Genomic DNA, 19175 nt, shown 5'->3' on the forward strand with positions numbered 1-19175 from the left:
GGCTATACACCAAAATCCAGCTAGTTTTCTCTGCTATTTTTCTGTTCCCAAAGATACTGCTGCTTGTAAAATGTGTATACATAATCACAGTTGCAACCAAGAATCTTCCCGCATTTGATAACTGTCTATTCTTTGTTGATGGTAGTCACTTCTTATATAGCCATTTTACTAACTGGAATATCCATTCCTCTCTCAGTCTTTAATTCAATATGAACTATTCCTACCTCTGAATGCAGTGATTCCTGGCTGGCTTCTCTGTTACCATTAGATTAATACTGAATTTATTAAGGACTTGCCTGACTCCACAAAAACCTAGAGTCTTTGTTGTATATTTTCCCATTATTGGCTTTTATTTCCCTTGTCTCGTGTTAGTTCATGCTACCTAACTAAAATGCTAAAATCAAAGCAATTTTAGGTATTCCATCTTATCTATCCAAGAAAGAATTGCTAATATGCAAAATGTTAGTTCTATGTTCTAGGGCAATATGGATCATTAAGTATATACGTAATTAATATCTCTACAATGCTGAATGTGATTCTTTACGAACACAAGCCTTAGAGTTAGAAATACTGACTTCTTTGATCTGGCAGCTTATATTTTTCTCATAGACAAAATGAAAAGGTTTATTTAGATTTAGAAGGCAAATATGCTGATAGACAAAGAAGTAGAACACCATGAAAAGAAGGCCACCTTATATAACTATTAGTCTCTCATAACAAGATTCTAGATCTTCTCAGACAGCCACTACTACTGCTATACTAATTTAACAAGGTGATCTGTATTCTCCATTTTTTTTATTTAATTTTTTTTAGGTAAACTTTATACCCAATGTGGGGCCAGAACTCACGACTCTTGAGATCAAGAGTCACATGCTCTACCAACTGAGCCAGTCTGGAGCCTGTGTATTCTCCAATTTTAACCGGAGCACTACTATGTCTTCTTCCAAGAAAAGGAGTATTTATTACAAATTACTGTTTAAAAAAATAAATAATTTAAAAAATTAAAAATTACTGTTTGATGGTAGAGATGATAAAATGTCACACATTGCTAGCAATAATTAACACTTTAATAGTCTTGGCTTATACACAATGGCTTTCAATTTGCAAACAGATTGTCAGATCAAGTACAAGAGTTTCAGCTTTTTTTAGTAGCAGTTTCATAGCGTTAAGTAATTAAGCCAACAAATACCAAATGAGTCCCTACTAAGTGTAAGACACTGTCTAGTAGGTGGGTGATAGTGGAGAGGAAAAATTACAGGAAGAATCAAACATGAATCCTGCCCTCAAGTTATTTATAGTAAGTGAAAAGAAAACCCAATTTTCCTTTCCTTTCTGTAGCAGACAGACCCTTTAGGTGATCCCCATGATCCCCAACTTCTTGTATTCCCGTCCTTGTATGACCCTCTCCCCTTGAGTGTGGGCAGGACCTGTACCTTGTTTGTAGCCAAAAGAATTTGGTAAAAATGACAGAATGTACATGATTATCTGCACTTAAGTATGTGATTATGTTACATACTATTGTAGGTAGCACCCACCTTGATGGAGACTCTCTCCTTTGCTGGCTTTGAGGAAACAAGTGGCCATGGTCAGAATGCCACGTGACCGGGAACTATAGGAGGCTAGTGCTAGGAGCTGAAGCCGACCTCTGGCTGACAGCCAGCAAGAAACTAAAGCCTTGAGTCCTACAATAAAAACGAACTAAATTCTGCCAACAACCTGAGTAAACTCGGAAACTGTTCCTTTTCCAGTCAAGCCTCAGCTGAGAACTACGCCTTGGCAAACACCTTGATTCAAGCTTTGTGAGTCCAGTAGAGGGCCCACAGAAAATGTGGGACAATAAATGCATGTTGTTTAAAGGGACTAAGTTTATGGTAATATTGTTACAGAGCAATAGATAAACTAATATATCTTCATTCTTATTCAAATTGCTCACATAAGAGGCAAGTATCCTAAATATCAAGTCACCACTGGTAAAATGAAACCGAAAAGTAGAATCAGTTACACAGTCGCACTCTTGTAAAAAGCAAACTCCAATTTGTTGCCAATATTGCCAAAAGGACCAGGCTGATTACCCAATTAACAGTTCAAAAACTAAAGATCAGCTGCTATTCTCAGACAGCACCAGCTTCCATTTCCTGACTAAATCATCAGAATGAGCCACTAGGCCTATTAAGTATGAATGTCAAATGTGAAGGGTCAAAGGGCACCACAGAGCCTGGTAGAGATGACCAGATTAAGGCGTAGAAAAAACTCTCATTCCCACTTACGCAAATAGTAAAAACATATAGCTCCTAGTAAAATATAGCTATTTTCTTTCTTGTCTAAAAGCCATCTTTGCTTATATTTTTTTCTGTTTTATTGAAGTATAACTGACAAAATGTAAGCTATTTAAAGTGTACAACATGATGATAAAAGGATTCCTACAATCAAATTTATTACATATCCATCACCTCACATATTTAGCTCTGTTTTTTTAAACCACCTTTTCTTAAATGAAATGAGGCCCTGTTTGGGGACATGCATTCATTTTACATACAGAAAGTAAGCCTACTACCATGTGAAGGTTCTTACTATCACTTTTTCAGAAGTCCCATCATCACAGGCTCACTGTAGCACAAATTTTTTTCACAAAGAGTACAAGTCACAGATTAGCACAATTTTATCAGGACAATAAATGTCACTAAAAACAATTAACAAGCTTTTTTAACAGTGAGAAGAAGGAAAAGTACTCAACTGTCACTGTACTTATTTAACACTTACTTTTTAAAAATGTTCATTTATTTATTTTGCGAGAGAGAGCGAGCAAGAACGAGCATGCGCACACACACTAGGGAAGAGCAGAGGGGGGGGGAGAGAGAATCCCAAGCAGGCTCTGCACTGTCAGCGCAGAGCCCAACATGGGGCTCAAACTCACAAACCATGAGATCATACCTGAGACAAAATCAAGAGTCAGATGCTCTACCAATGGAGCCACCCAGGTGACCCTAATGCTCACTTTTTAAAGAGTAAAGTTAGTTACTTATTGTAAAACACAAAATGAGTGACAAAATATATGCTTAGAGTAGTTTTTGCCCTTACAAAAGGAGATTCACTACATTCTATCATTTCATTTTTCTGTGTATAGCAAAAGTGAATCAATAACCTATTTCCAAATGGTCAGCTAATAAAATTAACTTTATATATTTAAGAGAGTTATTTATTTCTTTCAATTATATACACACACACAGGCTTTTTTTGTAAATCATTAACACTTAAGAAGTACTTTCACTGACACTTCAGGTAGATAAAACATTCTGGTTGTCTGAGAAAACCATTCCTATAACACTAGTAAACGCATAATCACATTTCCAAATTGCAGCAAATAAAAACAAAATAATTAGAAAGAATATACATTTACTCTAAATAAAGCCTGAGGACACAACCAGAGATGAGTGTGCAAAGCATAACCTGATCTGCGTACTTCCACAGTGCCTCAAGATATCTCTCTCTGTCTGAGTGCTCTGCTTGCAAACATCTAGGTCAGTCCTACGGCTTAAACAACAATGTCCTAAATAGGGCATGAGATTAAATCAAATGCACAGTAATGTAAACCAATGTATCTCCTAGATATAATGAGGCACTAAATGTAACACTGTTAAAAACCAGCAGAGAGAGGCCAAAAACAAACCAAAATGAAAATATCTGTAAGGCTTTCTAAAATAAAAAATTTTAAATAGAGTAAATAAAGAATAACCTACAGATAGTTATTCTCACCTTAGTGAAGGGCAAGAGTCACATATGGGTCTCTCACCTGCTACTTCTAGTGATTAGTAACCTGGTAAACCACATTCATGTAAATCCAGCCCACAGTACAAAACAAGTAGAGTAACTGAACTCAGCCTAAAATGACAGTTCTATCATATTTGCTGGAATACTTTCTAGAGGCCTCTGAACCTTTGCTTTTTTAGACCCGTGATATGCACCAATAATTGACTTAATCACTGATCTCTGCTACTTAGACATACAATGACATACATGGCCATTCTGTCTCACAACTATGCCCTGACCCGCACTAAGCACCCCACATATTCAAGAGAGTGAACTAAATAGGTTTTGCATTATACAGAACAAGGGTCTACAACTTTTTTCTGTAAAGCGCCAGATAGTAAATATTCTAAGGATCATGGGGCCACATAGTCTCTGCTAGAGCTATGCAACATCATGGCATAAAAAGAGTCTTAGAGAATATGTAAATTAATGGATATGGCTGTGTTCCAGTATAACTTTATTTACAAAAAGCAAGCTACAGGCTAGATTTAAACTATAAGCTATAGTCTGTCAACTCCTGAGAGTAATTCTCAAATTTTTCTCAAGTCTAATAAGTGGCTGAAAAATCTGCCTTTGGTAGAGAAAAGAAGAAAACCTAACAATTTTTATTCTATCTTTAAATTACCAAGATCGGGGCGCCTGGGTGGCGCAGTCGGTTAAGCGTCCGACTTCAGCCAGGTCACGATCTCGCGGTCCGTGAGTTCGAGCCCCGCGTCAGGCTCTGGGCTGATGGCTCAGAGCCTGGAGCCTGTTTCCGATTCTGTGTCTCCCTCTCTCTCTGCCCCTCCCCCGTTCATACTCTGTCTCTCTCTGTCCCAAAAATAAATAAACGTTGAAAAAAAAAAAAAATTTAAATTACCAAGATCATATACTAGTTATACAGCAGACCTAGGGATCTGTGTGACTCCTTGAATGAACACTATGGTAGACGAGAAATGAAGAAGGGTGAAGATGGTCAGTAATATTAACCAACAACAAATAGTTATTGAAAATCATTATACCCACAAAAATTATCTGACCTAAAAATATTGTATCTTTCCTACAAATATTTAATAATACATACCTTCCCTCTCCCACTTTTTTCCATCCCTTCTATTGCTTACCTTGTATAAAAATAGATAAAATAAGTACCCGATGGCAGTAATAGCTTCCTAACTAGTCTTTCTGCTTCCAGGAACAAGCTACCTAAAACATAGTTCTGTTCTACTTACAGTAATTTGCCAATTTAGCAATGCTTAAGCCTGTGGACTTGGGTCACAGAGAACTTAGTGTGACTCTAGAGTCTATAATTTATTAGCTGTGTGATCCTGAGCAAGTCATTTAACCTCTCCAACTTCTATTTCCTTATCTACAAAATGGTTATAAAGTCGTAAAAAGAAAAAAATCATAAGGTTGTGGTAAAAAGTAAAGGGAATTCACGCAAAATACTCATCAAAATATCTGATACATTGTCACCATTCAATAAGTTTATGCTATGATTATGGTAACCGTGGAATTAACATGTTTTAAAACATATCTGCAAATTCTTTCAAACTCCTCCCATTGAGAAGTAGGATCTATGTGCTCTCCCCTTGAATCTGGGTCAGCCTTAATAGGTTGCTTATAACCATGAGAATGCAGCAGCGGTGACACTGTATGATTTCTGAGACAAGGTCAGAAAAAGCCACACAGCTTCTTTCTGAGTCTTTTGAGACACTTGCTCTAGAGTCCCATAAGAAATCCAGGTACTCTGACACTGCCACATTGGAGAGAACACATATAAGCACTGCTCAGCTGAGCAACTGTCCAACATCATCTGCCAGCTATTTAAGTCATCTTGGTCAACTAATCCAGCTGAGCCTTCAAATGACCACAACCATACAGAAGACCATAACCAACATCTGACTGCAACTACCTGACCACAAAAATGTGAGTCAAACAAAATGTTACTTTAAATAATTGTTTCAGGTAATTTGGTAGGTAGACAGCAATAGCAACCAGAAAAAAAGGTTAGTATAAAAGTGATGTAACAAAAATCAAAAACATGTAGCATTGGCCAGGTCCCTTAGCAGCCTCACAAGTAACCCAAGATAAAGACAGCCTGGCTTGAAGAGGTTGTGACTTTTCCCTAATGGAGTAAACTCCACTTAAATCCACCAAAAAAGCAAAAACCTCTTATGGGAACTGTATTAACAAAGGTATTCCCAGTTGAAACTTAAATAGATGGAGTAAGTACAAAATGAAAAGAAGCCTTTGGATACCCAAACTTCTATAGGTAGGAAGCAGGCCAAGAAAGCTACCCAAATGCAGACATATAGCATTTCTTAAGGAAATGAAAGAATGATTCAAAACCAAGCATCAAGAACCCAAATGGCAGAACCAAGAGCAATGGAGAACCATTTTCTTTTTTTTTTTTTTTTAATGTTTGTTTATTTTTGAAAGGGAGAGAAACAGAGTGCGAGCAGGGGAGAGATGGAGAGAAGAGAGAGACACAGAATCTGAAACTGTCAGCACAGACAGACACAGACTCTGAGCTGTCAGCACAGAGCCCATCGCGGGGCATGAACCCACGAACCATGAGATCATGACCTGAGCTAAAGTCAGACACTTAACCAACTGAGCCACCCAGGTGCCCCAGTGGAGAACAATTTCTCATGGGAAGTACTGAACACTAATCACAAAACTGGCAACATCTTCCCAGCTGGATTTCAAAATTGCAATGGTCTCATGATTGCTATGTTGTACCTCTCATTTCCCCCGTTTTAGAATGGGGGTGTCTACTGTGGTTGTCCCACCCCTAAATCACTACTGTGGGGAACAGATAACATCTTTCTGGTTCACAGGTCTTCATATCAAAAGAAACCATATATGAAAGATGGCACATTGGGAGACTCATGTGCACATAGAGTTGATTTAGATAAGAGCATCCTGAGCTCATGCCAGAATAAATAATCCTTTAAGATGGAAGAGGACTTTGGAGGGAATAAATTTTGCATTTGAGAGAATTACAAATAATTTGTAGCCAGTGGAAAGACATGGTGGTTTTAAAACATGTCTGTATCTTTTAAACACCTCTTTGACACCTCTCCCATCAAGAGGTGTGGTCTATGTCCATTCCCCTTGAAGCCAGCTCAATTTTAATGACTAGCTTTTAACAATAAAATGCAGCAGAAATGACACTATTATTAACTTCCAAGTTTGGTCAGAAAAGCCCATGAAGCTTTTGTTTGATTCTCTTGAGACATTTGCTCTGAGCAAAGCCTGCCACCATGTAAAAAGTCTGACTACCCCAAAAACATCATGCTGAAGAGGCCACACGTAGGGAATGTGGTCAGTAGCAAAACTGATGGTCCATCAACAGCCAGGATCAACTACCAGCCATGTGAGTGAGCCAGATCAGAAATCCAGCCCACTTACATCTTTATATGGCTTTAGCACCAGCTGACATCTGACTGCAACTAAGTGACAAAGCCTTAAATGAGGAACACCCAGCACACAGATTACTGTCCAGTAACAAATTACTGACCTACAAAAACATGAGCAATATAAAATAGTCATTTTAAACTTCTAAGTTTTACATAATTTCTCATACAACAATAGTAAGCAAAACAAGAATGATGATGTCACTTTCTTTCAGTGGCTTCCCATTATTCTTGGAAAGAAGTCAAGTTCCTTTTATAAAATTTACATGGTCCTGCATGATCCAGTCCATTTACCTTATTGCTTAACTGGTGAGTGGTCTTACCTGAGATGTCACTTCCTCCAAAAAGTATTCCCTTTAACATCAAGTATAGGGTAGGGAACCCTTCTAAGCATTCTTATAACATTCTTTACTTTCCCTGTTACAGTACTTGCTATGCTACAAATTTATTTACATTATCTCTTGTAGACTCTACATCCTCTACAGGTAGGAATCACATCTCTCTCATTAACCAGTGTGATGCCAATACTCAGTGTACATGATAAGCACTCATATAATTTTGTTAAGTATTACATGAATAACACTATTATAGGGTAGAAAAGCTAGAAATAACTAATAGCAAACAAGACAAAATATAATAAGTTAGTAATATAGGTAGGTACAAATAATCTACTGTAGGAGAATGGGGAGAGGAAGACCTCTCTGAAGGAAGAATTTCAGTGAGATAGCTTTTCCTGGAAAAAGTTTATATTAAAAGGATTAAACACTGGGGTGCCTGGATCATTCAGCTGGTTAAGTGTCCAACTCTTGGTTTTGACTCAGACCATGATCTCATGATTCATGGATTTAAGCCCCACATTGGGCTCCATGCTGACAGTGCAGAGCCTGCTTAGAACTCTCTCTCTCCCTCTCTCTGCACACCCCTCCCGCTCACACTCTTTCTCAAAATAAATAAACTTTTTAAAAAAGGACTAAAAATTAAAATTTAAAGGCTACCTAAAAATTAAAGAATAGCTAATGCCTGGCTCCCACAGGCACAGGATTTTGTTTGTAAGTCTAGTTCTATGCCTGTTCAAAGGAATTTGAAAATATCTGATTCAAATTTGTTTTGAGATCTACTATTTAAACCAGGTCTACATCCCAGAATGAGGTAATCAAATAAAAAACCTACCCCAAACATACTAACTTTCATTAATAGTCATGAAACTAACAAACTCTCAACTTTCCATTAAATACACATTTCAAAAGTACTTGACTTCCTGATGAATACCCTACAATAGTTTACTAATTTAATAAATAAGTGGGAAAAAAATAAATGGCTTTATAGATAATAATAATTCTTTTTCTTGTCCTAGAAGCACTATTATTTAAAATTAACTACTAAAGCTCTAGTGAAATTAGACACCGAAGTACTACCATGAAATTAAAGACTAGCAGATTGGATTTTATTAAAATTAAAAACTTCTATACATCAAGAGACATTATGAAAAAAACAGAAAACCAAACTACTGATAGGTAGAAGATATTCACAATACACCTATCTGCCAAAGGATTGGTATCCAGAATATATAAAACACTCCTATAAATCAATAAGATAATGCAATAAAAAATAATCAAAAACTTTGTGAAAAAGTGGTAAAATATAGCTACAAATTATTCCTATTCCGGTATATTTGCCCCTTTGCAATGTGGCATAGCTGCTCCTCCAATGTGGGCTGGTCATAACTCACATTAATCAAAAAAAAAAAAAAAATACGGTGGAAGTGAGGTTATATAACTTCCAAGACTAGGTCTTAAGAGATCTTGCACCTTCCACTTTTACCCTCTTAGAACGCTATTCTACCATATAAGGGAGCCCTACTACTTACCAGAGTATGAGAAGTCATAGGAAAAAACAAAAAACAAAAACAAGGTGCCCTAGCCAAAGCCAACACAACTGACAGACAAGGGAGTAAGGCCATTTTGGGCCTTCCAACCCAAAGAGACCACCCCTAGCTATGCAGCTGCATAAGACAGCTCAGACAAAACCAGGAAAGGAACCTCCAAGTCAACCCATAGAGTTGTAAAAAATAATAATAAACCATTTTTGGCTTAAGCAACAATAAATAACTGAAACAGGTATGACATGGCACTTCATAAAAGATGATATCCAAATGGCCAATAAGCATATGAAAAGGTGCTCCACATCATCATTCATCAGGGAAAATACAAATGAAAACACGAGATATGATGACACACCCACCAGAATAAAAATTCAAAAGGTTGACAGTATCAAATGTAGGCAAAGATGTGGAGTACTGACACTTTCCTACATTGCTGCTTTAAAGTGTAAATTTGTAAAAAAGTTTTCTGGAAAACTATATGGCAGCATTTGGCAAAACTAAAATTATGCCCACTTTGTAACCCAGAAATTCCACTTCTACATTTATGCCAAACAAAATGCATATCTATGTACATATACAAAAGTATATACACATACACACCCAAAACATGTGTGCAAGAATGATCATGGAAACACTATTCATAAGAACCAAAAATTAGAAACAATCCAGTTGTTCACCAACAGAATGGATATATTTATACAATAAAACTACACAACAATTAAAAAGTACTACTACAATTTGCAGCAGCATGCATGAACCTCAGAAATAAAATCAGTAAAACAAGCTAAACAAAAAAGGCTAGTTAGTATAATTGCATTCCATTTATATGAATTTCAAAAACAAACTAAGTCAAAACTAATATGAAGATAAAAGCCACAACAGTAATTACCTCTCAAGGGCCGCCCATTGACTGGGAAAGGGTATAAGGCAGCCTTCTAGGGTATTGGAAATGTTCTCCATCTTGACCTGGGTTCACAGAGCTGTACCCAAGATTTGTGTACTTCATTTCACTATATGCTGTACCTCATTAAAAATTGTTTAAATATCCTGCAAACCAGTTCACCATTCTAATGGCACAGAAACAGTACAGAGAGCAAAAGTGCCATGACCTACATAAAACAGAAAGAAAACATTCCCACTGGACCTCCTTTGCCCCTTGGTGATATCAAATACCATGATAGTCAAAATGCAGGTGTGCACGGAGCAGCAATAAACTAATGACTATATTAGTGCCAAGTTTGGGTGGTACACACGATATCCAAACCATTTACATGAAGCTGAAAGTAAACAGGACTTAAAGAATTTATGTTGCTGCCCTACAAATTTACATGAAACAATCTCATAGGTTTGAGTTTTATAAATATACATCAAAATATAATTATCCCTTACTATCTGTTTGAGACTCAACATTTATATACTCTAGAGTTAGGTAAAAGAATGAAAATGTGAACTGTATTTGGCCCATCTATGTAGTCCATTTAGATGAATGGTAATCACATACTGCTAATGAGATCAAAGTTGTAGGTTACAGCCTTGCAGGGGTCAGTTCCATGCAAAAACTAATGCCCTTTGGCATAGTTATAACAATGCTTTCCACTGTCTATGGTTTTTATTACAAGAATCAAAAAGAAAAGACACAGTGTATGTAGTCAGAATTGCATGTTACAAGTATGACAATTTAAAGCATACTTGATTGTTAGCACAGTTATTATTAACATCACTAAATAAATGAGTTCTCCCTACTTCTATATGAGAAAATCAGCAGGATACCATAAAGAAACTAAAATTAGATGTGGGTTATCAAAATGTAGAAGCAAAAAATCTAGCAGACAAATTCAGCCAAACTGATAACCTCAAGAACTGTGTCTCAAAAAAGACTACTCATATTTTCTTATTATATGTTATGTTTAAATTGTATTCTTCTGGGGGCGCCTGGGTGGTACAGTCGGTTGAGCGTCTGACTTCAGCTCAGGTCATGATCTCACAGTTCGTGGGTTCAAGACCCACATCAGGCTCTGTGCTGACTGCTTGCTCAGAGCCTGGAGCCTGCTTCAGATTCTGTGTCTCCTTCTCTCTCTGCCCCTCCCCCGCTCACATTGTGTCTCACTCTGTTTCTCAAAATTAAATACATGTAAAAAATAAAATAAAATAAATTGTATTCTTCTGTTCTCCCCACACTGCAGCAATCTACATTAATAAAATTCCCAAATCTAGTTGATAGGTCTATTGTGGAGATTAAAATGAGATTATGTAGTAAATTTTTAAAAAATCATCTGTTTAAAATTCAGTAAATACCCAAAAGTTATAATTATTGGCAAACTTAACTGGAATTTAATTTTCTAACTAGCTGTGTGCCAAATAAGTTTAGTAATTCCTAAAAACATAAAAAGTGATTCTTGGATTAAACACGTGAGAAAACTGACCCTCAATACAATTTATTTAATTCATCCAACTTGCTGTAAGAAATATACTGAGATACTCAAGAATGACTTAAAGTGTTTCAAATTTGGGGTGCCTGGGTGGCTCAGTCAGTTAAGCGCCCGACTTCAGCTCAGGTCATGATCTCACAGTCCATGAGTTCAAGCCCTGCATCAGGCTCTGCGCTGACAGCTCAGAGCCTGGAGCCTGCTTTGGATTCTAGGTCTCCCTCTCTCTCTGCCCCTCCCCTGCTCACGCTAGCTCGCTCTCTCTCTCTCTCTCTCTGTCTCAAAAATAAATAAAAACATTTAAAAACAAATTTTTTTAAGTGTTTCAAATTCCACACTGTTCAAATAGCTTGTAAGAGAAAGAATATTCACATATAATAATACAAAGTAAAAAGTCAGGTGAATCATGACAGGATATAAAGTGCAATCAGAAGTTGGAGAATGAATTCCAGCTGAGATAAGGAAAGGCGTCTCCAAAGAAAGGACATTTGAGTTGGGTTTTAAAAAACAGCACAGAATATGCAGCATTATGGTAGGAAAAAAAAAAAGGGAGGGAGTCCCAGCAATGGCCTGAGCCTGGCCACGCCCCACTGGAGTACCCTAAAAGAGCCAAGCATACAAATGCTATAATGGAACCACCACTCTGGCCTTCAAGTTTCAACATGCAGTCACTGTTGCAGCAGACTCTCAGGCCACAATGGGTACCTATATAGCCTCCCAGGCAGTAAGGAAGGTTATAGAGACCAGTCCCTACCTGCTGAGCATGCAGCTTTTGGGAGCACCTATTGGCTCAGCAATGTTGAATCTATGAGCTTCAAAACAAGGAATGTATCTCAGTAACAGCTGCCTTCAAGCTGCTTGTCAAGATGATATATCAGTATAAAGGCATGGGACTGTCCATGGGCACCCTAATCTGTAGCTGGGATAAGAGAGGCCCTGGCCTCTACTATGTGAACAGTAAAGGAAACTGGATCTTGGGATCCACCTTCTCTGTAGGTTCTAGCTCTGTGTATGCTTATCAGGTCATGGATCGGGGTTCCTCCTGACCTAGAGGCGGAATAGGTCTATGATCTGGCCCATCGAGCCATCAACCAAGCCACCTAGACAGATGTCTACTCAGGAGGTGCAGTCAACCTCTACATATCCAAGAGGATGGCTGGATTCCAGTCTCCAGGGACAATGTAGCTGATCTACATGACAAATATAGTTGACCTACCCCCTGAATGAGGGTGGATGAGACTGCTTGCATTTCTTGGAGTGACTATTGTTGGTAATGTGAATACAACTCCCCATCCTATAGTGGAGAGATCCTCAATTATGTTGATAATTTTTTAAACTCTGGTGCTGTTGACCTCTATGTATTACCAGTTGTTAATGACCTGCTGCTGCAGAGGTGATTGTTTTACCTTCTTGGACATTAACATTATGCCTTTCGACCATGAATGAATGAATGAATGAATGCTTTTTTTTTTAAACAGCCTTGCAGTGAAATAGTTATATGTGTAATTACTTATTTGATGTCTCTCTCCCCAAGTAGACTTCAAGTTCTAAAAGGGCACTTTTCAATTTTTCAATTCTCTACAGTTTCTAGCAAAGCATCTGGTACATGGTAGATATTCAGAAAATAACTGTTTTAATAAATGAGTAACAGAGGCAGGAAAGTAACAATTTGCCTAGAAAATAAAGAAGAAAGGGATATGAAGATGAAAAGATTATTTAGGGCCAAACCGCAGAAGTCCCTGAAAAGCAAACTGAGAAATTTGTACTTTATTTGGTTGTTAATAAGGACTCATTGAAGTTTTTCAGGAGTGCAGCGACATTACTGGGTCTGTGCTTTAGAAAGTATATCTAAAAGCAATACTTACAGTAGATTAGAAAAAGAGACAACAAAGGCAATCACAAGATCATTATAGGAGTCCAGATCAAAAATAACAAGGACTTAAACTGGAATTTAAAAAAGCAGTGGGAATAAAAAGTAACAATAGTAATAACCATAGAGATATTACATGGGTGAAATCAACCTATCTGACCAACACCTTTTGAGCACCTACTATGTACCTACCAGACACCATGCTAGGAGCTGGAGACAGGAAATAAAAATAAGCCATAGCCCTTTATCTCAAAGAGCTGATGGTTTCCCTTAATTGTTCCAGTAGGGAAAACTGACCGAAAATACAATGAATGAAGAAGAACAGAAGTCAAAGACTCTTTAAATTTTTAGTCTAGATGACTAAGAGAATGGAACACCATTCAGAGAATAGAGCAGAAAAAGGTAGGCAGGGAAGAAAATATGGGCAGTTTTTGACATACTGTATAGGATATCCAATGTTCAGAAATGTTCAGTTGGCAGTTACAAATTCAAGACTGAAAAAGAGAACAGAGGTAAGGTCTTACAGTGTGAGAAACATCTAGCATAAACATGAGAGCTGAAGTTCAAAGCTAGAAAAGATAAGAAAGGATGTTACAGGTAGAAACTTAGAAAATATCTACATTAAAAAGATGGGGGAAGGCACAGAAAATTTAAAAAGAGGAAGAATTATCAGTAAATCAAACCAAACCAAGACAAAAGACAGCAATCAGAGAGGCAGAAGGAGAAGGACCATCAAGATTAGGGGAACTGTTTCCAGAGGCACAGACCATCAACAATACTAGGTGCAGCAAAGAAATCATGGAAAATTAGGACTGAGAAAAAAAGATCACTGGATTTGGGAACAAAACAAATGTATTAGTGACATTTGAGAGAGTAGCAGAGTGATAAGGAAAAATTCTGTTTCCAAGAAGTTGAGGTATCAGTGAATAATGAGGCAGAAAAGACAGCTAGAGCAAACAACTCTCTTGAAGTCTGACCGTGAAGAAAAAGAAAATGGTGGGAGTCTGACAATGAAGAAAAGGAAAGAAAGAAAGAAAGTGATGGGACAGTAGTTTGATAGGAATAGCAGAAGGAGAATGATTTTGTTTGGATACAGAACGATTACATGAGTTACATGTCATTAGCAGGAGGGAAAGGATTAAGTGGGCAAAAAATAAAAGCACTGTTTTTAGAACAGGAAAGAACTAGAGAAAGGAAACAAGAAACGCTGGTAAAAAGACAAAAAAATACATAAAATATTTGATTTATTCATTCAATATATATTTATTGAGTATCCATCATGAACTTGAAACTGGAGAATATATACTGGAGAACAAGAAACAGTCCTTCCAGAGGAAATGGAAGAATGCCACCCTAACATCCATTCCATTCTTTCTGTTGTATAGCAGCCAAGCAACCTGTTAACTCTAACACTAGCAAAAGGAGTTGTTAATCTTGAATGGCCTCAAGAACCACCATAATCATTATCTGCCTTATCAGGATACTTGATTCAGAAATGGGCACAGAACCCTAGTTAATCCTATCAGAAGGAAACCAGGACTTGATTTAATGGGAAAAGGGGCATTTCTGAGTGGCAAGATACACTGAGGGGAGGTTTGAAACAGCAGCAGCCATTTTGCTACCAAAAAGCCAGCTTATTATGAAGGAAACATCAAAGAGGACAGAGGTGAGAGAATCACAAAAGAAAAATAATAAAGCTCTGATCAACTATATCTGAAACCCATCCTTTCCTTGGTCTTTAAGTTACATGATCCAATAAATCCCCTTCTTTGTTTAAGGCCATTTAAGTAGAGCTTTTTGATAATTGCGAGGGACAGCATTCTAATTACAAATTTGATATCACTATAGGCACAAAATTGTTGTAAAAATGTAGCATACAATAGGGCATGCCCAGTGCAAACTCTAGACTGAATCCTCTCTACACTCTTCTGGCTTTAGATGTCCATGGTTCTAAACTTTCAACCTAAAAATGCCCCTTCTTTGGTAGTCCTTTCTTGACCTTTCACCCTTTGCTCCCAAGCTGGTTTTGTCTTCACTAATCCTTGAATCCCTAGTCGTGGAGCAGTAGAGTGCTCCCCCTCTGAGAAGCATCAGACTTCACCTCCTCTCTGTGCTCCAGAATCAAGTGAGAGGTGCCTATGACTTCAACCACAACCACCTTACTAACAGAATTCTTAGCCCTGGGGATTATCCTTTCTGCAAGTTTGTTCCTGTGGCTCAGTCCAGAATTTCTATCTCTTCCTCAGCCTCGCTGAATTGTCTTCCTTCAAAACTAGACTTATTGGCACAAGAACAGACACCCAGATCAATGGAACAGAATAGAAAACCCAGAAATGGACCCACAAACATATGGCCAACTAATCTTTGACAAAGCAGGAAAGAATATCCAATGGAATAAAGACAGTCTCTTCGGCAAGTACAGCTGGGAAAACTGGACAGCAACATGCAGAGAAATGAACCTGGACCACTTTCTTACACCAGACACAAAAATAAACTCAAAATGGATGAAAGACCTAAATGTAAGACAGGAACCCATCTAAATCCTCAAGGAGAAAGCAGGCAAAAACTTTTTTGACCTTGGCAGCAACTTCTTACTCAACACATCTCCAGAGGCAAGGGAAACAAAAGCAAAAATGAACTATTGGGACCTCATCAAAATAAAAAGCTCCTGCACAGAGAAGGAAACAATCAGAAAAACTAAAGGGCAACAGACAGAATGGGAGAAGATATTTACAAATGATATATCAGATAAAGGGTTAGTATCCAAAATCTATAAAGAACTTATCAAACTCAACACCCACAAAACAAATAATCCAGTGAAGAAACGGGCAAAAGACATGAATAGACACTTCTCCAAGGAAGACATCCAGATGGCCAACCAACACATGAAAAAATGCCAACATCACTCATCATCAGGGAAATACAAATCAAAACCACAAGGAGATACCACCTTATACCTGTCAGAATGGCTAACATTAACAACTCAGGCAACAACAGATGTTGGCGAGGATGCGGAGAAAGAGGATCTCTTTGCATTGTTGGTGGCAATGCAAGCTGGTGCAGCCCCTCTGGAAAACAGTATGGAGGTTCCTCAAATAACTAAATATAGAACTACCCTACGACCCAGCAATTGCACTACTAGGCATTTATCCACAGGATACAGGTGTGCTGTTTTGAAGGGACACATGCACCCCAATGTTTATAGCAGCACTATCAACAATAGCCAAAGTATGGAAAGAGCCCAAATGTCCATCGATGGATGAATGGATAAAGATGTGGTATACACACACACACACACACACACACACACACTGGAGTATTACTCGGCAATCAAAAAGAATGAAATCTTGCCATTTTCAACTACGTGGATGGAACTGGAGGGTATTATGCTAAGTGAAATTAGTCACTCAGAGAAAGACAAAAATCATATGACTTCACTCATATAAAGACTTTAAGAGACAAAACAGATTAACATAAGGGAAGGGAAACAAAAATAATATAAAACAGGGAGGGGGACAAAACAGAAGAGACCCATAAATATGGAGAACAAACTGAGGGTAAATGGAGGGGTTATGGGAGGGGGGATGGGCTAAATGGATAAGGGGCATTAAGGAATCTACTCCTGAAATCATTGTTTCACTATATGCTAACTAATTTGGATGTAAATTTTAAAAAATAAAAATAAAATTTAAAAAAAAACTAGACTTATTAAGTACCTCCTCCGGGAAGTCACTGCAGGTCCCCTTCCCACTGCTCATTGGCCCTCAGATGCTGCCTCCTCAGGGTTCCTGCAACACTTGGTACATGCCACCTCTAAGACACCCAGACACGTAAGGAGAGAACTAGACACAATGTGATGTTGCTCCTACTGGGACAGGGACCACAGTTTATTTTATTTGTGTTTAAACAACATGTAGGAAGGAAATGAACATCACTTGTGATATGGAGGAATGGATGCTGGATTCAAAGCAAGACACATGGCTTCCAGTCATGACAGGATTTCTTACAAGCTACAGGGCCTGTCCAAGCATCTTCATCTACGAGGAATTCATCACTGGGTTGTTGTGAGATTAAGACACACAATGAATCTAAAAAATACTATAGTCCTTTGAGAATGATACCTGAAAATATTTTTAATGGATATTCAATGGAGGTAAAGGATGCCTTCTTACTAGGAAGTAACTGGAGACACGAAAAAGTGAAAAACTCATGACATGGTCCTTAAGCTGACCTTGAAGAACTCATACGATTTAGGCATGTTTAAAAGGAAATGGGGTGGAAGAGGTAGCCAGGCAAAGGAAGTAATGAGACCAAATGCTGAGGAACAAGCATCAATTCAGCAGCAAATTTTATTCAGGGATTATTATGTGTCAAACATTGTTCTAAGTGCTAGGCATTGAGCAATGAAAACAGGCAAAGTCCCTATCTTCAGAGGGTTTAAATTCTAACTTGGAAGAATAGAAAATAAACACGAATAAATATACAAAATTATTTCTGATAGCACTAAGTGACATGAAGGTAATATGCTGTGGTGACTGGTGGCGGGGGGGGCGGTACTCTAGATAAGGCAGTAAAGCCATTCTGAGGTGATAACATTCTTCCATGTGAGAAGAGAGTAATGAGACAGAACCAGAATAAGGAAGAACAAGCCAAAGGAAATAACAAATGAAAAGGCCCTGTGGCAGGAAAAAGTTTGCCATATTTGAGGGAGATAAAATGGCCAGTGTGGCTACAGCAGAGTGGACAAGGATAAAAACAATATGAGGTTAAGGCTAAGGTCATGTCTAAGGAATAGTGAGGTATCAATTTGGACTGAAATTGAAATAGTAAATGATCCTAGAAAACTAATTTGAGGCTAAGGATGCCTCACAGACATTTCTAATAAAGTAGGGTGACTTTGGGAAAGTGCTGGGCACTTGATCTAGAGCACCAAAGCAGCATGGCAAAGACTGTTGGCATTCTGTTACTACAGAATGTCTGAGGAGAAAGTCATCTAGCACACCTTCCCTATTGAAGGAGGAAATGCAACCCAGAAGAGGAAAATGAGGTCTGTGGGCAGGGGGAGGTGAGAGTAAGTCATAATTAATGTTCACCAATACATAGGTCTCCTCTACTTCTGGGTACACAGGAATAAAAATGTGTAAGTTTAGGACCAAAGCATTTAACTGTTGCTGTCCAGTCCTCCAATCCTGCCATGGTAATCGCCTGTTAATGTGGAGGAGGTGCCATGGACAAAGGCACTGCAGAATGCTAAACCAACACCTGGAAGAAGGTACCATAAAGAACCCAGATCCATAGTAAATTCACAAGAGAGAAATAAACTCTGGTTGTGTCAAGTCATTGAGACAGCTGAGGGTTGCTTGTTACGGCATGATCACCTAACCTATAATGATTACTATAGAATACAGACAATATTTTTAAAGGTTATAAAGAGTAGAGTAGAGAGGCTTACTCTGAGTGGGGAGAAGAGAATGTGAAATACTACTCAATGCCTTTGACAGATGGCATTTTTTGTGACAGTTCTCCATCTTTCCCTACATCAGTGACCTTTATCAGATGTGCATCTTTGCAGTTCCTCCTCCTAATATGATGGAGCATATATTAATCGACTTGGGCTACCATAACAAAATACCATAGACTGGGTGCCTTAAATAACAGAAATTTATTTTCTCAGTTTTGGAGGCTAGCAGTCCAAGATCAGGATGACAGGTCCTAGTAAGAGCTCCCTTCCTGGCTTGCAAAGGGCCACCCTCTTGCTGTGTCCTCATATGGCAAGGGTAGGGGAGAAG

The 19175-nt window shown here is 38.1% G+C and overlaps 1 protein-coding gene and 1 pseudogene across 18 annotated transcripts in view; one reads left to right on the plus strand and one right to left on the minus strand.

Annotated features, from left to right (window-relative positions):
- ANKS1B (ankyrin repeat and sterile alpha motif domain containing 1B) overlaps nucleotides 1–19175 on the minus strand; it is a 1079650-nt gene that overhangs the window by 1021619 nt on the left and 38856 nt on the right. The window lies entirely within an intron of this gene.
- Nucleotides 11766–15094, plus strand: LOC123591131 (annotated as a pseudogene).

The sequence above is a fragment of the Leopardus geoffroyi genome, chromosome B4 (genome assembly GCF_018350155.1).
Source record: "Leopardus geoffroyi isolate Oge1 chromosome B4, O.geoffroyi_Oge1_pat1.0, whole genome shotgun sequence".
Classification (NCBI taxonomy): Eukaryota; Metazoa; Chordata; class Mammalia; order Carnivora; family Felidae; genus Leopardus; species Leopardus geoffroyi.